At 32.7% G+C, this 8,542-nt stretch overlaps 1 pseudogene; it reads left to right on the top strand.

The window, feature by feature from the left end:
* Window positions 1-1,464: 1,464 nt before the first annotated feature.
* LOC134235686 (uncharacterized) lies at window positions 1,465-3,165 on the top strand (annotated as a pseudogene).
* Window positions 3,166-8,542: the final 5,377 nt, after the last annotated feature.

Raw genomic sequence — 8,542 nt, 5'->3', positions numbered from 1 at the left:
AAAAAAACGTTTGCAAATAATAATAAAAAAAAAAACATTGGGAAAAACTTTTTTTGCGGTTTGTACTAGGGCCTTCATATGTGATTTTAAAATACATGTGTATCATTCATATCCACGGAATAACCTTTCCTTAGATATAAATACGACCTTTTGACCCTGGCCTTTAAGTTTGACCCACTGAACCTTGTCCTTTTCTTTTTTAAAACAAATTAGAACTAGAGTCTTCATATTTCACATGTGTATCCCATGTGGCGAGACCTTCCTAGGGATACCAACAATTTTGACCTTGACCTTAAGTAAGTTCTATTAAAAAAAATATTTTCCATAACTGTTAGATGGTTGGTTCTTGGGCTTTCGAATCTCATTCATTGATATAAGTCCTTTCTTAGAAGAACAGCATATTTTTAATTGAGTTGCTAGAAGTTCCTAGAAACTTTAACCTTTAATTTGCCGTAGGCTGCCAGACGGGTGCATTTAATTTTGTGTTTAACAAATGGATATTTACAAATACATCTTTTATTATTTAAATTTTCTCTTTGATGAGCTCCTCCCAGAAGTTTAAGCGTGTTAAATTGTACTGTATATTTGTGGTTAGGCCAGATTTTTAATCTTCTGAATCCAATACTGGAATATCAGAAAATGAAACATCAGGCGCGGACCCAGAAATTTTTTCCATGGGGGTCTACTCCAGTCAAAATTAATAAAATCAAATCCTCAAATGTTTTGTTTCGGGGGAAGGGGGTCGTTGACTTTTAAAGCTTCATACCTCATACCTTTTGACTTTCCATACCGTTTTCACATAGATCCTTGTTTTCTAGGGGGGGGGGGTCCAAGGTCACCTTTGCTTGGTTAGGTTTATACATTCTAGAAGAGAGTTTTTAAATAAAGTCTTTAAAACTTTTCCTAATTTGATACTGCTTAATAAAGTTGACCTGTTTACATGGATTATGTCAAATGAAGATTCAGAGTTTGTTGTTTTATTATACAAACTTTTAAATCCAAAATTTAATAGGAGAGAACAACATAGTTCAATATAGGCATACTGCAGTCATTATACATAAGCCAACTGTAATGTATACATTTCATGCATCCTAAAAGAAGATAGCTAACTCTCTGTTCATTATACAATGTTTGTTTTGTTCTGTGTATTGTATTTATAACTGTGATGATTTTGGACATTGTTCATCTGTATGCTCCACTGTGGGCCCATATTGGTTGGATAAATATTCTATTCTATACATTTAATTAATAACCTTGCAAATTCATAACCCGCGTAAGGGGTTATGTAAATTTTTTCTGCAATAGTCTCTCATATTAAAATATAAATAGACTTGATATAACTAACTTTCTTTTGCTTTTAAGCCTCTTGTTTATTCTCTTCCGGCAATGAACAAGGACGTCTTTGTATTTCATTGATGGAAACATCAAGAAATCTGTACAGGTTATCTTGTACAGACAAGAAACATGGAGAGTGAGTAAAATATTCAGCACACCCATATGTAGACACCCCGGAAATAACAAATTCTCAACTGATAAATTTATTATACGATATCGAAGGATTGGTGAATATTGTACACAAATATACTTTGATATTAATAGTTCATTGTATTAACTTCAAAACAATAATACTATGTTATATTAAAAGAAATTAATGTACATTTGAAGTTAAGTTGTATCATAAATATTTCAAAATTGTTGTTTATGGCAAAACTGCAAGTTGTATGATGACTATAGTTGTGACTGGAATACAGGTAAATGTCAATGCTCTTCATTTGAACACATAAGATTATATACCCTGCAATGAAATATTCACAAATTCTCAACTACATTAATGGATTTATATGATACCGAAGGTTGTGTTCTTTGATATAATTAATTGTTCATTGTATCCACTTCAAAACAGCAATACTGTCCATATTATATTAAAAGAAATTTATGTACATTTAAAGTTGTATAAAAAAATATTTTATTTCAGTTGTTTTGAACATTAAAAATATTTTAAATATTTATTCAATTTATTTATTGATGTGCCCAACACCATAATACAATGGTACAATGTACATATGTGTATATAGCTTTAGGTTTTAATTATGTTATAATGAAAGTTGAAATCTTACTATGATTTTATTAACAACTACACATTTTAAATAATTAAGGTATTCCTGGGATAGTTGCGCCACAGTTCTTTCATAGCCTCGCTTTCATTCTGTTTTTGTGTACTGGATTCTCCTGTTCCGGTGGCAGAGACAAGACAAATTACCAATACGGCTTCTGGAAACAGCTCTGTGCTCATTTGCTATTGGTAATTTTTTTCTGTTTACTACAAAAGGCAATTAACCGACTCTTGTTTTCTATAGAGTTACCTTAGAGATAAGCTAATCTCCTGTAATCGTTTTCTACAATTTAGCGATATCCTTTTACTACTCCTACATTATTATGCTTTGTAGGTTTCTGTCTGATGTTGAGTTTCCTGACATGGATAACGCAGCTTGGAACACTCTTTCAGTACAACCTCTCCATTGGATTCCTATTTTCGATATTCTCCTTCCTTTTAATGGAATTGACGTTCCTTATACTCTTTATAGAGAGTAAGCAGGAAGCCCGGAAGCGGAAACCACTTCCGGGAGGCAGTGCGGAGGAATCTCCCTTTGTTGAGGGAACAGAGTAAATGGGGGAAACTCAATCAAAGTTCATAACTTCTCATAACATTGATTGCATCCGAAAATATCATGTTATGAGTCGACGACTGGCTGTTTCATCAGTGGTTCAAGACGCTTTTGAAATTGTGCGTCACTTAATGGTGAATCGAATTATTGGGTATAATTCCAAATACTGCCATCTGCAGAAGTAGACAACCATTCGATTTCCAAGACAAGATTTACAGAACAATCTCAAAGAAGTTGAAGGCAGGCTGAACAAGAGATGATGTTTTTCCACAGATTGAGAGAAATTAGAGAAACCGTGTAAAATTTTACAATCCTGTGACACAGCAAATTATATTGCTGTCAAAGATGTCACCTTTTTAAGTTTCTTGAAACCTTTATTTTATTTTGTTATTTATGTTAATATTTTGAAGTTTGTCAATATTATAGAAAAAAAAACTGGCTTTACTTGAGGACTGCGATCAAAATCATTGCAGATAGTCTCTTTAACTGACATGTAAAAGACTGATAGTCTCTTTAACTGACATGTAAAAGACTGAGTAGGCTAGACATTCCATAAACTACCATAAAAGTAACAAACTCTTCAATATTGTCATTTGAATTTAGAATCTATAGTTTCCAATGTCTGCGTTAGCTTAGCTTTAGAAAACTTTTATTGTCCATATCATAAGGGATTGCTTTGTAAGTTACATGAATTTTGTTTATGATACTGATATACATTAGTTTCAGTTTTTATAACTTTTTGTTAAAGTTTCTTAAAAATATTGAGTTATTTATAACTTCCTTTAAGACAAGTACAGTCTGTCCAAAAGAGCTAACTCGATAGCTAGATAAAGGGCCGGAAGAGCGAACTCGATAGCTAGGTGCTGGGCCGCAAGAACTAACTCGATAACTAGATACAGGACCGGAAGATCATCCAGAGTTGGGGAAAAACTGCATCCAAAGCAAATGCAAATGCTTCAGAAAAAATTCTATGAACTTATACATAAAGGTACATACATGTACACATCTTCCCAAGTCAAGAGTTTCTGATCCGCGCCGTTCCACGTTTATGTGGAGCGGAGCTGATCAGAAACTCTTTACTTGGGAAGATGACATGTACAGTGCATGCATGATATGATGAAACAGAACATTATACTGAAAGCACTAAAATATCATTTTCTTATTACTATACTATAAAAAGAGCATTAGAGTGTTGCAATGACGTCTGAAAAAATATCTTTCCTGTTAAATGATGGTTTGAGTGATACTGAATTTATTTGCGATGTTAAGATAATCTTTAGTTTGATTTCTTCCCTATTTAAGATTGAGATTCCATTTAAAAGGCTTTATAGAAAAAGATTGTACTTTCTATAGTTAAAAAAATGTTTAATATCAACAAGTGGTTTTTCAGCCAGAGAGGATAAAAATCTCCTATGTGTGTCACTTGATAACAGTAAACCTGATCTTATGTCATCTGTTTGTTGGGATATATACAGAATACAATGTTCTCAGAGTTAAACATATATTTACCTTTTATGGTTTTATTAGAAAATTTTAAATCAATGTGGTGCCTTTTTACAATAAGAATCACAGTAACAGACCAGTGAAAAGTCATATCATGGAGAGATTGAATTTATAGACCGAGGACTGGACTTTATTTTTTATGCGAGGCCTTTATATATCATAAAAATGAAGCGATAACGAGATTACTTCAGGATTTCCCCGTTTACCTGATTATGACAAAGAACACACGGCAGTTTTATTGTGACTGGTCGAAAGGGGATCTACTCCTCCATGGCACCTGATCCCAACTCTGATGTATTAGAGATTCACGTTGCTCTGTAGTCTTATGGATTCTTTAGGAACAAAAAGGGGGTCCAGAATCAGTAGTTTCACAGACTTTCTTCGATATAAATGCTTTAGTTATACAGTGAATCATCATTATTTCTAAAATCGTTTTGCAATAATTGACATACTTTTAAAGGAAAAGTGATTCAATTGTATATCATGGCTCAGGATCGTGTGTTTATTTATTTTAAAATTAGCATTGCTACCCCTTGCCATCCCATAACTTTGCTAACTCTGTCACATTTTTTTTTTGTTTATGTGTGTCACTGTCCTATTAACGTTATCTACATGTTTCAGATGTAATGCACCAGTTACAGCGCGGATATGTCAGAGCTTGACCTTCACCTGTTATTATGATAATATCTCCCAAATCATAATATTTACAGTCCATAGTCTCACAGAATTCAAGGCCTACATAACAAAAAAAAAAAAAAAACATAAACACAATGGAGAGAAAAGCATGGTATCACACGTATATGTGTATACTAGTAGGTGATTTTATAGACACCGTATACACGTGCATGTGTAAACTAGTAGGTGATTTTATAGACATCGTATACACGTACATGTAAATATTATTAGGTGATTTTATAGACATCGTATACATGTATATGTGAATACTAGTAGTCGATTTTATAGACATCGTATACACGTACATGTGTATAATAGTAGGTGATTTTATAGGCATATAGTATACATGTACATGTGTATACTAGTATGTGATTTTATAGTCATTGTATACACGTACATGTGGATACTAGTAGGTGATTTTATAGACATCGTATACATGTATATGTGAATACTAGTAGGTGATTTTATAGGCGTCATATACATGTATATGTGTATACTAGTAGGTGATTTTATAGACACTGTATACACGTGCATGTGTATATTAGTAGGTGATTCTAGAGACATCGTATACATGTACATGTGAATACTACTAGCAGGTGACTTTATGGACATCGTATACATGTATATGTGAATACTAGTAGTAGGTGATTTTATAGGCATCGTATACATGTACATGAGTATACTAGTAGGTGATTTTTTAGGCATCGTATACAAACATGTACATGTGTATACTAGTAGGTGATTTTATAGACATCGTATACATGTACATGTGTATATTATTAGGTGATTTTATAGGCATCGTATACATGTATATGTGAATACTAGTAGGTGATTTTATAGACATCGTATACATGTACATGTGTATACTAGTAGGTGATTTTATAGGCATCGTATACATGTACATGTACAGTCGCAAATACCAAATTAGAAGATAGTTATTCCGTAATTTTATATTGTCGTAATCTTATATATTTACGCCTCTATGCTGTGACGTCATGTTCAGCCAATGACAATAAATTAATATTTGTTTCCATCGCAATTGAAATGTTTCCATCGCAGTTGAAATCAACATGGACATCATCAGTACACAAAAATATTTCGTAAACTGAGATTGGGTATTGAAAGGTCGCAACAAAGTTCATTATCCGACTATGCTTTACTCGCATTGGTTAATATTTTATCTTATTCAATCACAGCCAGAATGGGAGAGGATCATACATTTTCGCCGTGGTTTGCGACGATGTAAGCCTGGAAGCCTCCGTGGATTTCTTCCTGCCCCCCACCAAGGCGTTGATCACAATTCGGGTTTTTCGGTACCTCATTTCCGCCACTTACTGAGCTGTATGATGCTTGTACTCTCCGTTGGAAGATTTTGTTTAACCCCAGTCAGTTATCAGATGGCATTAGGTCAATACATATTTTTGTTATCATGTCGTCATTTATACCGCGGGCACGAGGCCAATACACATTTTGTTATCATATCGGCATTTCAGCAGATAAACCTCGAAAGCACATTCACATTTTGCTGAACTTTTCATATACACGAGAGAGAGAGAGAGAGAGAGAGAGAGAGAGAGAGAGAGAGAGAGAGAGAGAGAGATTTACCCTCTGAATGATGAAACCTCACTGTCTGGAGCGAAAGAACGTAGCAACAGTCAAAATTGCTTAACGACGGGTGATGGTCAACTTTAACAAAAATACCGACAACAATAAAATGCAAGCAATCTTTTTGAACACGATTCACTTTTACTTGTGTATGTACATTGATACACATTTTCTAAAAACACTGTAACATCTGTTACTCGCGAAGAAATTTATAAACAATGTTAAAAAAAACACTGTTTGTACTTGTTATCAATGCTGCAATGCGCCTCGGTGGAGAATCTGATATCGAACACCGCAGGTACGGAGCGTCGGGTGGGGTGGGGGTCCAGACAGAACTTTTTACTATTAAAATGTTCTTCAAAAGGCCGGTTGTCACCCATCTTTGTTTGCTGTGTAGTCAAATAAGGGTAAAATAGTAGTATATGCATAAAATTTGGTATTGAAAGATGTTGGAACACCCCCTCCCCCTTCCCACCCATACAACTACATGCAGTATTTTTATGATAAAAATTGGCTGAAAATTTTCAACACAAACGCCAAACTTTTAACTCCTTGTATTAATCTTTTCTTGAAAGCAGATTTTACTTTTTTATCATATTTTCTCAGAGATGAAATTATTTGCAAATAGTCACCAAACATACATGCAAAGGGAACATTAAATCTTGTACAGGGAACTCCAGAAGTGAGATCAGTTCATATCATATTTAGAATTTTAAAATGAAAAGTGATTTTCTGATTCGATTTGATTTATAAATTTCTTTTTCAACCTGAGGAAAATAAAATCTTTATATCAAGAATTATCTTTTCTTGCCGAGGGATGTAATTAAACACAGTGGATCTGCAGTAAACCTCTTTATGTGTACAGTGTAGATATTTTTGTATAACCTACTTACTAAGATAATGTACTAGATGTAATACTTCCCGTCAATTATTCTAATATACTAGTATCTTTTTTCGTTCTACATATACATGTACATTCTTATTCTATCTGTCGGTATACTTTAACCAAATAAAAAGTTAATCTAAGCTGATATGATAGCTACATATCGCTAGCTCGATTGACCCTGGGAGATATTTTTCATCAGTACTATAATTAGACAAAATTTTTCAATGTACTGTTTTAATATTAATCTAGTACTGGTAAGAAAGAGAGATTTACAACAAAAGTTCACATCAAGACATAAATATTAGATTTTGCCGAACAGAATGATTTAAGGTTTGACAATAATAATAATGATAATTGACCAGAATCCAAGACGGACGGTTACTTAGAAAAAAAAAAGAAGAAAAGTTCTGGATCTTTAACTGAATATTCCAAGTTGAACATAAACGAAATAAAATTCATGATTTTGACAATTAATCAGGTTCTGTCCAAATATGGTAAACTTTACAGTTAATACACTTTACAGTTAATCCACATTAAAAAAAATTGAAAAATAAAAAATTGTATTTATTTGTTTACGTTTTCGTTTTTTATTAATTCCCATTAACTAATTATTAGTTCCTAAGACACTTATAAATTTAAAAGAGATTAAAATTTATCATGAACATTTTCCCTTTTATGTTAATAAAGTTAAATTGATTGTAGAAGTAATTTTAAGCTTTTTAAAATTATGAAGAGTTCTATAGAGTAAGATAATATAATTGTCTTTCAAATTGCTTCCTCTCATAATGCGCAACATGCACTACTTTTTAAGAAAATACTATACATTATCTGTTGTTTATGACCCATAAATTCCCATCCCTATTACATAAAAACCAATACTTATATAACTTACCAGTATTCGATAAACCCCTTCATTAAAAAAACCTAATAACTAAAACATTTACAAACCAATTTCATTTCTTTCATTAAAAAAAATAAATAAAAGCACAATAAAATAAAATAAAAGAACTTTTTGGCGGCGCCTCCTAAATAAAATAAGTGCCAAACTTAAAATATGAACATGTTTTTTCGTCGTAGAAAATTAAGTGTTATAATTGGTAAAAAGTATCCGATAGCACTGGCTCGTACAGCATTTTTGTTTGGACGAAATAAAAATAAAACTGCATATTGCACCACAAATAGGTAAGTGATATTTGGAACAGAGTAT

The sequence above is a fragment of the Saccostrea cucullata genome, unplaced genomic scaffold, assembly GCF_032062105.1.
Source record: "Saccostrea cucullata isolate Sc308-1 unplaced genomic scaffold, CSIRO_AGI_Scuc_v1 ctg192, whole genome shotgun sequence".
Taxonomy (NCBI): domain Eukaryota; kingdom Metazoa; phylum Mollusca; class Bivalvia; order Ostreida; family Ostreidae; genus Saccostrea; species Saccostrea cuccullata.
The sequence above is the reverse complement of the archived record's forward strand: the minus strand, read 5'-3'. Positions and strand labels throughout refer to the sequence as shown.